The sequence below is a fragment of the Amblyomma americanum genome, chromosome 1 (assembly GCF_052857255.1).
Source record: "Amblyomma americanum isolate KBUSLIRL-KWMA chromosome 1, ASM5285725v1, whole genome shotgun sequence".
NCBI lineage: Eukaryota > Metazoa > Arthropoda > Arachnida > Ixodida > Ixodidae > Amblyomma > Amblyomma americanum.
In genome coordinates this window covers 157,031,391-157,042,324 of record NC_135497.1, presented here as the reverse complement: position 1 = coordinate 157,042,324, position 10,934 = coordinate 157,031,391, and the positions used below count along the sequence as shown (strand labels likewise).

The 10,934-nt window shown below is 48.1% G+C and overlaps 4 non-coding genes across 4 annotated transcripts; all 4 read left to right on the top strand.

The window, feature by feature from the left end:
* Nucleotides 1–1,196: 1,196 nt before the first annotated feature.
* On the top strand, nt 1,197–1,268 carry TRNAQ-CUG (transfer RNA glutamine (anticodon CUG)). Its single transcript has one exon. It is a non-coding gene; the product is annotated as a tRNA-Gln (tRNA).
* A 5,657-nt stretch (nt 1,269–6,925) lies between these two features.
* TRNAE-CUC (transfer RNA glutamic acid (anticodon CUC)) lies at nt 6,926–6,997 on the top strand. Its single transcript has one exon. It is a non-coding gene; the product is annotated as a tRNA-Glu (tRNA).
* Nucleotides 6,998–7,002: 5 nt separating this feature from the next.
* TRNAQ-CUG (transfer RNA glutamine (anticodon CUG)) lies at nt 7,003–7,074 on the top strand. Its single transcript has one exon. It is a non-coding gene; the product is annotated as a tRNA-Gln (tRNA).
* Nucleotides 7,075–7,232: 158 nt separating this feature from the next.
* TRNAQ-CUG (transfer RNA glutamine (anticodon CUG)) lies at nt 7,233–7,304 on the top strand. Its single transcript has one exon. It is a non-coding gene; the product is annotated as a tRNA-Gln (tRNA).
* Nucleotides 7,305–10,934: the final 3,630 nt, after the last annotated feature.

The following is a 10,934-nucleotide window of genomic DNA, read 5'->3' as shown; positions in this document are numbered from 1 at the left end:
AGAGAACCGTATCGGAAAGGCCAGTTGGAAGACACACGTCCAAAAGCTGACAGCTAGGTAGAGAGGCGCTCAGTTATCGACTTTTGCGAGGGCTACAGTGTGCAACTTATTCAACAGCAAGCTGTGCTACTTGATACAGGTACTGCACTGTTTACGAACCAACGTGCAGAAACTGCACCGCATTTTTTCAGTGTTTGTATGAGCCTCGAGCTGGGAACGATGGAGCCGCACAAATTTGTTTAGAAGTGGAAAAGATGGAGGCCTAGGCCTGAGCCATCTGTTCTTGCGCCATATCATGAGAAGGTTTTATTTTTTCGTGCCGCGAGTGATCCCTTCTTTCGCGCAACCTCTTTAGTAAGGCTGGGCCGTGCGTCACCAGAATCGATTGTAGGAACAGGTAACATTCAAGGTCGGGTTTATGGATACAGCAGAGAAGTGGTAATGAGTGTTAGATTTCTAGGTGCTCGTTTTTCGCAGCAGTACCTCTCTACTGTAAAAAGGAAAACATTCTATCTGGATTTACGTGATGTTGTTCTGCCTTAACCCTTGTACAGGGCCTTGTACCGTGCATGGAGGCCAGGGCGGATATGTGTTGTAGCGGGTGAAGAAAATGCTGGTACCACCGGCCGCTAAATCATTTTTTAAGTTACACATAGAAACACTGGCCGTGGAAGCATCTATAGAGAAAAAGATAATGTTTCTGCCTTGGGGCTCAGATTGTTCGATTTGCAAGAAGCAAGAGACAATCGATCATGTATTCTTGCACTGCTGGGAAGGCGTCTACTTCTGGGATGTCTTGCAAAGAACGCTCAAGAGAGACTTGCCTGTAGACACGTATAGAATACGGTATCTCCCTCTACAAAACGAAGAGGGCGTACCAATTATGACACAATATTGCTTTTGGGCCTCCACGCTAATTGGCACTCGCGAATGGCTCGATACTACTGTGAACCGGATGCGAGGCGTGCCCGAATTTACTTTCATGAGAGTGTGCTCTCGTTTATTGAAATACAAAAAACGGCCGATCAAGTTCCTGAATGGCGCTCGAGGGTAGAACCCTTGGTGTCCCTGAGGGACTTTTAACATGACGACGCCAGCAGCAGCGGCTGGATGAGTGTCAGATTCCCTCCTGAAAGGGGTATCATGTGAATTTGTTTGTATACTCTGTCGAAGCCCGGCAATAAAGAAAAAAAAGAGGTCGCATGGTGTAATGGTTAGCACTCTGGACTCTGAGTCCAGCGATCCGAGTTCAAATCTCGGTGAGACCTGCGCTTTTTTTCTTTTTCCCTCTTAAACTTCCTTGGACGTTTCTTGTGCACCCGCTTGCACCGCTTCTCCTCGTTTCGGTGTGGTCTAGTGGCAACGATACCTGGCTTCCTCCCAGGAGGCCCGGGTTCGATTCCCGGCGCCAGAAGGTGCGGTCTCATGGCGCCATGATTAGCACTCTGCACTCTAAATCCAGCCATCCGAGTTCAAATCTCGGTGAAACCTACGCTTTTTTCTTTTTCCCTCTTAAACTTCCTTGGACGTTTCTTGTGCACCCGCTTGCACCGCTTCTCCTCGTTCCGGCGTGGTCTAGTGGCTAGGATACTTGGCTCTCATTCAGGAGGCCCGGGTTCGATCATTCTACTTCCGGCGACCATTCGGTGCGGACACAGAATCTTGAGCTCTGGTGGAGTGGCGATAGCGGCCGCTGCTGGCCGCGGAAACAGGTTTGCTGCCGACGCAGATAACGAGTACGAGATTGTTTTGTCTACTCTGCCAACCGGACGGGTTGTTCTTAACACGGTGACGTGCGAGCGAGGCCCTACAGGGTGGAAGATATTCAGGACGCCGTCGCCAATGCTGGCGTCCTTCCTTTCGGCCGCTGCCAATCACTTCGGCGGCGCGCAACACGGCGGAAACACCGCGTTTGCGGCCGTGAAGACCGCCCTGTGCTAACGCACTCAGGATCAATCCACAGTTGTGAGGTAAGCGCCATGCCCCCGTTTTTTTCCCCGCCTTGCTATGATGACTATGGATAAATCAATTCCCGCGGCAACTTTAAATGTCCGTGGGCTTGCATCAAGGAGGAAGCAGAGTCAACTGTACCGCCTGTTAAGCGACATTGACATTCTATCAGTGCAGGAGACGAAAGTCGAGGGCGACATGGAAACCGGGGGCATGGTGCAGCAATTCGTTGCGCGATGCTGTGTTATTATAAGCCATTCCATGGGAAATTCTTCAGGCTGCGCATTGTTTGTCCGGCAGAGTCTGGGAGCCAATATAGAAGCCGTTACGTCATGCACGTCAGGGCGGTTTATTGTGTGTGTTTTCTTGTTGTCGTCTTTGGAGTGGCGTTTAATCTGTTTGTATGCGCCGACTGTTGCTGGGGAAAGACGCAGGTTTTTTTTTTTCGTTAAAATTTAAGCAGCGCTAACATTTAGGACGAATACACAGAAGAAAGAAAAGTGACCAAGGCCGGTATGAGGAAATTGCGATGAATATTTTAGAACAATTTGTACAACATGGAAAAGGGCTCTCTTTTACCTACGAGTTACCTTACTTAACCGCCTCCAGTTTTTGGACTTGAACATCATGCTCGGAGAAAAGTGTGTATGCTGGTGCTACCGCCCTAGAGCCAAGAAAGATTTTTTGCCTTTTGATTCGGCCCAGTCAAAAACTGTTAAGAGGGCTATTGCGACCCTTTCTCTAGAATCCGCACTTGCTAAGTCGTGCCCTCACATGATGCAAGAGAGCTTTCGGGGCGAGGTAGAAAGACTGCGAAAAGCAGGGTTCCCTGATCACGTGTTGACAGCTGTGACCGAAGCACTCCTACAGAAATTCAAGGGAAGGCAGAAAAAGACACGTAGAAAAGAAAGACCCGGGAATGCCAAACCAGTGGTTATGCCATACATCCACAAGGTGTCCCATAACCTAAAAAGGGTGGGCAACAAGTACGGCGTCCCGATGGTGTTCTCTGCGCCTTGTAAACTGGCTAAGATGTGCCCTAAGGTCAGCAGCAGTGGCCCTGCAACATCCGGCTGTGGAACAAAACACGCCAAGCCCTTTGTCCGGTGTGCCACGGGTGTGGTCTATGAGATCCCCCTTTCTTGTGGCAAAGTGTACGTTGGCCAGACAGGGCGTTGTGTTAACGACCGTGCCAGGGAACATGAACGAAGTTTGGGAAACGCATCAGACTCATGCCTGAATCTACCCGCTCATTGCCTTTCTTGCAAGGACCAAAACGATGAGAACTGTGAGCCACGGCTTGACAAAATCAAAATTCTAACCAGGAGCAAAGATAGATTAGCTCGGGAATTATCCGAAGCATTTTTCATCAAGGCAAAAGGCGACACGTGTGTCAGCACCACTTCTGTCTCCCTGCATGCCAGCGAATTCAGATTGCATAAAAATATGGGACGAAATGCGTGCCGCCCTCATTAATCTACCTTAGCTGTCATCGTTGTCATCTTGGCCTTTTCTTTTTGTGGTCTGTCGCAGATGCGCATGCGCTCACGGTTCGTTTTGTCTTATATGTTCTACGAAAAAACGTGTTCAATAAACATAGTTGGAGTCAGCGCCCGTCCTGTCATGTCTTCTGTGTATTCGTCCTAAAAGTTAGCGCTGCTTAAATTTTAACGAAAGAATATGCATAACCAACTAGCCCCGCAACGTGTTTTACTAAGTGCAGGTTTTTGAGAACGGCTAAAACAGTATACCCAGTGTTATAGGTTGGTTATTCTTATTGGTGATTTCAACTGCGTTCTTTAGCCCGGGACAAAACTAGCGCCCGACCGTACAAGGTTGCAAGCACCACTACCCTAAATGGAATAATAGGGAACAGTAGTTTGGCGGATATGGCTGGATGCCTTGGTGGTGAAAGAAATACACAGTACATCCTTCTTCAGGCTTCGAGCCACGGTCGTTTGGATAGAGCATACGTAAGCCTTGATTTGATACCCGTTTGCAAGGAGTACCGAGTGAGCGCTATTTCATTTACTGATCACTGCTTAGTCCGTGTTTTAGTAGGAAGCACGAAAGAAAGGAAAATAAGCTTCGAGTGGCAGGTATGAAAATTTAATTCAAAATTACTGGATGATGAAATTTTTATAGCGGACGTGACAGCGCAAGTTGAAGCAATGAATCATACGGGTAACACGGCGTGCAGAGAAAAATGGAACTGCTAGCAGACAGTTAAAATCAAAGCATTAGAGCGGGCGAGTGTTATATGCAGACAAGAAAGGGCAGAGGAAAAAACGATGCGCAGAAACTTGGAAAAATTGATCAGTGAAGTGTAGTAGACCTGGCATGTTCATGGACGACATTCGCGCACTAAAGCATAAAATAGACGAGTTCGACATCGAAAGATACCGTGGGCGAGAGCTGAAAATATGATAGCGGGGAAGTTCCGTCAAAAATAGCGTTGGGCTCGGAAAAGTGGCACGCGCGGCGCAATCAGATAGCGGAAATTGAAGTTGGTGGAAAAGTTAGTCACACAGCAGAAGATATTGAGCGCGCTTTGTTCGAGCACTACAGTGGGTTATTTGCCGACTACTCAGTTGACATTGATCGTCTCAAGTAGCACTTCCTTTTGTTGATGACAAGCCTAGACGACAGTACGAAGGAAATATTGGAGGAAGCTTTTTGAGTAGAGGAAATGAAAACCACTATTCAAAAGCATGCAGCCGGGGCAGTCTCCGGGCCCGGATCGCCTGACCTCAGCTTTTTAAAAACGTCTAAAAGGAATAGTTTCACCAGTCTTAGCTGCTCTCTATAATGGGGCATTGGATCTCAATGTACTGCCGCCGTCCTTCACATCCTCCCACACTGTTCCTATACCGAAATCAGAAGACACCGTTATATTGCGCCGAGTGACTTCTTACCGTCCAAATTGCCTCACAAATGGAGACTAAGATATTGATGAAAATTTTGACTAAGCGATTGCAGACAGTCATTACCGACCTGGTGGGGCCGCATCAAACGTGCGGTATTAAAGGCCGATCTATCTTCTCAAATATACATGTAGCGCGTAGCATCCTCGAATTATGCGACGCAATGGGCACACAAGTGGCAATGAACCAAATTGATCTGGAGAAAGCTTTCGATAGGGTGCCTCATGAAATTCTTCTTTGCATTCTAGATCATGTGAATGTGGGTAGAATTATTCGATACGGGGTCGCCATAGCGTACCAGGATTTCTCGACATGTCTAATTGTCAACAAGGTGGTGGGTTCACGCATTACAGTCAAGCGCTCGGTGCGCCAGGGTTGCCGCCTTTCGCCACTGTTGTTTTGTTTGTATATAGAGTCATTTTGTTCGACCGTCATACAGAGCGATGTTATACCCGGTTTTAAACTGCATCAGTTAGAAGTCCGACTGTTGGCTTATGCGGATGATATAGCCATGTTTTGTAATGGTTACGGCAGTGTAACAGAGACTGTTCAATGTGTTAAATGTTTTTGTGCGGCCAGTGGCAGCGCGGTAAACTGGAGTAAGTGCCTAGGATTCTAGCATGGGGATTGGCCGGAGGCCCCAGACACTTTTGCCAACATGAGTTCTACTACGACTCCTGTTAAATACTTGGGAGTTCCCCTTGAGTGTTAGAGAGACAGCGAAGCCTACTGGAGGAGTGAAGTGGATAAACTGAGGGAAAGAGTAAATAAATGGAATGGGTGGAATTGGTCAATGATCTCGAGAGCCACAATTTGCAATATATTTTTAGTGAGCAAACTTTGGTATGTCCTCCAAGTCTTGCATTACTCCAGGGTTCATATCCAAAAAAATCGAATGTTTGCAATGTTCGTGTGGGAATCTTCTTAGGAAAGATCAAGCCGCACCAATTTATTTCTACAAGTTGGAAATGGAGTACTCAGTTTGTCAAATTTGTTATTGAGACAGGTTGTCAATCGTTTTTTATTTCTTCGGGACGTTAAGCACCCGTTCCTACAGACTGTCTGTCAACTTCGCCTGGGGAAGCACTTGCCTAATATGGTTTTCTCTGCTGGCAGTATGCCCGGTGGAGTGTATGGTTTTCTACGTTATGTTGTGGTTTGATGTAGGTTTTTGACGGCGCGGTCTTCACTCGAATACCTGAGCGAACTGCATAAGGACATTTGTAGTATGGTTCTCCCCGTGCTTTTATATCGGTCCCTTTACAGGGAAGGTATAGGTAACAGGGTACTAAAGCGTGTTAAGGCAATGCTAGTCCCACCTGGTGTTAAGACTTTCTTTTTTAAACTACACACTGGAACTATGACTGTCAAACCGTGGATGGCTGAAAGAGGTTTTTTCGTTCCCTGGGGAACTAATTGTATAATATGCAGAAAGGAGGAGATAATTGAGCATGTGCTCCTTCAATGCTGGGATGCTGTGTTGCTTTGGGATGTGCTAAAGCGCAAATTAAAAAAGAATTTCTTCTCGATGGGTATGGAATTCGCTACTTGCCAATTTAAAGTGATGAAGGTACCCCATTTGATTCGATCATGCTAATTGCCCTACACAGCATTTGGAAATGCAGAATGGCAGTAAGGCACGCCAACCTCGATGCAAGTCCGGCACGTGAATAATTTAAAGAAAGCATAAGGAATTTTGTTCAGGAGAAAAAGATGCTGTAATATTTTCCAGAGTGGCTGTCACGTGTTGAATTTTTATTGGCGATGAAGGATGTTTGGCATGAGCGTGCCCGCACAACTTGGGCGGCCGTTTTTTTTAACAAAGATGTTGGTTGTGTTGTAGCGCTTATGTATGAATGTGTTTTTTTCATTTGGGCCAAAATACCGGCAATAAAGCAAAAAAAAAAGATCTCATGGTGTAATGGCTAGCACTCTGGACTCTGAATCCAGCGATCCCAGTTCAAATCTCAATGAGACCTGCCCCTTTTTTTTTCACCACTTAAACTGCCTTCGGCGTTTCTTGAGCACCCGCTTGCACCGCTTTTCCTCGTTCCGGCGTGGTCTAGTGGCTAGGATACTTGGCTCTCACCCAAGACGCCCGGGTTCGATTTCCGGCGTCGGAAAGTGCGGTCTCATGGTGTAATGGTTAGCACTCTGGACTCTGATTCCAGCGATCCGATTTCAAATCTCGGTGAGACCTTCGCTTTTTCTTGTTTTCTTTTTCCCAACTTAAACTGCCTTGGACGTTTCTTGTGCACCCGCTTGCACCGCTTCGCCTCGTTCCGGTGTGGTCTGGTGGCTTGGCTACCTCTTTCTCACCCAGGAGGCCCGGGTTCGATTCTCGGCGTCGGTAGGTGTGGGCTCATGGTGTAATGGTTAGCACTTTGGACTCTGAATCCAGCGATCCGAGTTCAAATCTCGGTGAGACCTGAGCTTACCTTTCTTTTTTCTTTTCTCCACTTAAACGGCCTTGGACGTTTCTTCTGCACCCGCTTCGCCTCGTTCCGGCGTGGTCTAGTGGCTGGATGAAGTAGTGAAGTGATACCATGATCTCACGGGCAGTTTAATTAACTGTGGTAAATGCCTGGGATTCTGGCATGGAGAATGGCCGACAACCCCGGACACATTTGCTGGCTTGACGTGGGTGAACACCAGAGCGAAGTACTTGGGTGTGCCTCTGGAATGCTACAAAAACAATGACGACCTCTTGTTAAGCCAGCTGAACGAAACGCGAGTAAAAGTAGACAGGTGGAAGGGGTTCACCTTTCGTTCTTCGGCAGGGCCACAGTGTGTATTCTTTTTTTTTTGTGAGTATGTAATGGTATTTGATGCAGGTACTGCACTGCTTGTGGCTGAATGTGCAAAGGCTACACAGAGCGTCCGCCACCTTTATATGGGCATCGCAATGAGGAAAATGTAGGCAAAAGAATTTGTTCAGAAGGGTGAAGGATGGCAGTCTCAGCCTGTCGCATCTCTTTGTGCGATAGCTCATTTGTTTTTTCGTGACACAAGCGGTCCTTTTTACGAACGGTGTGCCAAGTTAGATTAAGAAGCGCGCTGCCTAGTTTTGTTGTTGGCACAAATTTGATGCCTGGATCCATTTCAGGCTTTTTGAAGGAGGTGGTGACTAGTGTACGATTTTTATCTGTGCGTTTTTCGAATGATTATCTCTCTTCAGTGGAAAGAGCAACACTGGGCAAAGATCTCGTGTGACAGCATTTTTCCGGAACCATTGTACCGAGCCTTGCATAGTGGAGAACCCGGTCAGAATGTTTTAAAAAGGGTAAAGAGAATGCAGGTGACGCCTGACATGAAATCTTTTTTCTTCAAGCTACATACTGAAGCACTACCATTAAAGAAATTCTAAGAGCAACGGGGCTTTCTCTTACGTGGGGAGCTGACTGTATGATATGCAAGCAGCCCGAAACTACAGATCATGTTTTTCTACATTGCTGGGAAGGGGTGTACTTTTGGAATGTTCGCAAAGAACGGTCAAAAAAGATTTCCTACTGGACCCACACGGCATTAGATACCTAGCAATAAATAATGCAAACTGGATTCCATTCGACGTCACAATTCTGACCGGACTCCACTCTCTATGGCGCTCCCACATGGCCGGTTTCCATTGTGATCCCGATGCGAGGCCCGCACGGATGTATTTTCGCGAGAGTATATCCAAATTTGTTGAAGTGCAGAAATCCCTTGAGTGTGTACCACGGTGGCTGCCGAGAGTAGAAGCCTTCACAGCGCTGAAGGAATTTTAAAGTTACAACGTCACCCAAAGCTAACTGCTACTGCATTTTTTTCCTATTTGTGATTGCTGTTTCTGTGTATCGCCCTGTATTAGTGCACACTGTCGAAGACCATTAATAATAAAAAAGGCGTGGTCTAGTGGCAGAGGATTCGACTTCCGGCCACCGACCATGACGGACGTGCGATCATGGGCTCCGTTGGAGCGGCTGATGCTGCCATGTCCGGCCGCGGAAACCAGGTGCCTGCTACGGAAGAATATCAGGTGATTTTGCCTACTTTGCCAACCGGTCGTTTAGCTTTAAATACTGTTTTTCTGCACACTGATGCCCAGGCTCGCCCTTACCGAGTCGAAGATTTCCGAGATATGCTTGCGCGTCAGTCGATGCTCGCTGACGTTCTGGCGCTAGGGGCGTATCGAATGAGTCACGTATGGGCGGTGACCTTCAAGGATGCGGAAGCGACTAAAAAAATGGTGAGCCTCGGCGAAGTGAAGGTGAAGCAAGGCCGCTGCGTTATTATTGATCCAGCCATCCAAGGAATACGCACAAAGGTGCACTGGCTCCTTCAGACGGTCCCAGACGAAACTGTGCGGATGGCTTTCGCTCCGTATGGCAAGGTCACCGAAGTGAGCAAGGCGCGATGGCGAGTGCAAGGAATTGCCGACAAGGGATCAACGACACGCTTGGTCACGTTGATTCTGAAGGCTGGAACCAAGCTGGAGGACCTTCCGCATCAAATGAGCATCGCGGGTGAGCTGGCACTCGTCATCGTGGCAGGCACACAACCACTGTGCTTTCGTTGTCGCAGTCAGGGCCACATGCGCCGTGACTGCCGTATGCCACGGTGCAACACCTGTCGCCGCTGTGGGCACATCGAGGAGCAGCGCGTACGTTCGTACGCCAATGCCGTAGGAGTGGTGAGCGGTGAGGATACATCCGAGCTGTTCATGGATGAAGCGGATGCCGAAGAAGTCGCGATGACTGCAGGGAACAAGGCCTCGAAAGTGGTATCGCCAGCTCCGCCTCTCGAGCCTACCACGGAGTTGAAGGAGAAGCTAGTCGAGGCGCCGAGGGCACAGCCTCAAATTCTGCCAGCTCAAAGGAGACTGTAAGCGATACCAATAATGTGCCGGTGATCACCTAGAGCCAACAGCACCACAACATGGAAGTAGGCGAGGATGTCGTGAGCACCCAGACTGCCAATCGCCCTTGGGATGACACCGAAGGGGCGAAAGGGACGACGGAAGACTGCTCAACCGAGGAGCTACCTTCAAAGGCGACCGCGGTTAGGCGGCCGTCGTTCAAACCGCGGCCGAATAATCCCGCCAAACCACGGCCAGCTCCTAAACCGCCTTCGTAGTGCCCTGCTTGTGTCCGGCAAGGTGGTACGACACGGCATCAGAATTTGTGTCTGTGATTCATGTGTGTGGTGCTGTGCCGATGACAGAACGATTCTTCCCAAAAGATGGCAGAAGGAAGGACACGCACGTAAATGTTCATATTGTCATCGAGTCGTCTGTACGAGGTGGGCCCGGTTTTTTTTTTCTGGCGGCTAACTTCAACTGATGGCTTTTAAACTACGATCTCCTCTGCGGATTGTCACACTGAACGTGCGGCGACTGGGCGCGAGGAGAAGGCAGTGCCAACTCAGCCACCTCTTCCTTGAAAATGACCTTGATTTGGTGGCAGTCCAGGAAGCAAAGTTGGAAAGCGAGGAGCAAACGGACAGAATGGGGGAAACATTCCGAGCTCAGTATGATGTACGCGTATGCCACTCCAGCGGTTTGTCTGGTGGATGTGCTATCTTCATAAGAAATAATTTGGGAATAATCATAGAGTCTGTCACTGTCTGTCAAAGCGGGTGGCTACTTGTTGTTGATTTCTCTTTTTCTGACAAGTGCTGGCGTATGGTATGTGTTAATGCTCCGAATGTTGAACGCGAGCGTAAAATTTTTTCGAAGAGCTTGACATGTATTTGGGCTTGAAAAAATGATTATTTTGTTAGGGGAACCTAACTGTGTTTGCAAGGCGGAAGACAGAGCGAACTGTCACATTGTGCGTGACAAACGTGCTGAAGTGTTGAACATATTTGTTTCAGAAAGTAACCTAGAGGATCTAGGTAGTGTTATGACGGACGGTGTGCGCCCACAGTTCACACACTTCCAGCGGGGAAGTAACGCTAGACTGGATGGGGATATGTTTCTTTGGAGGTAGCGGCTCTGTGCACCGGCTGCGACGTTAAGCCAGTACATTTTAGTGACCACTGCTTCGTAATAACCACATTAGGGAATAAGCACAGGAAGGCACG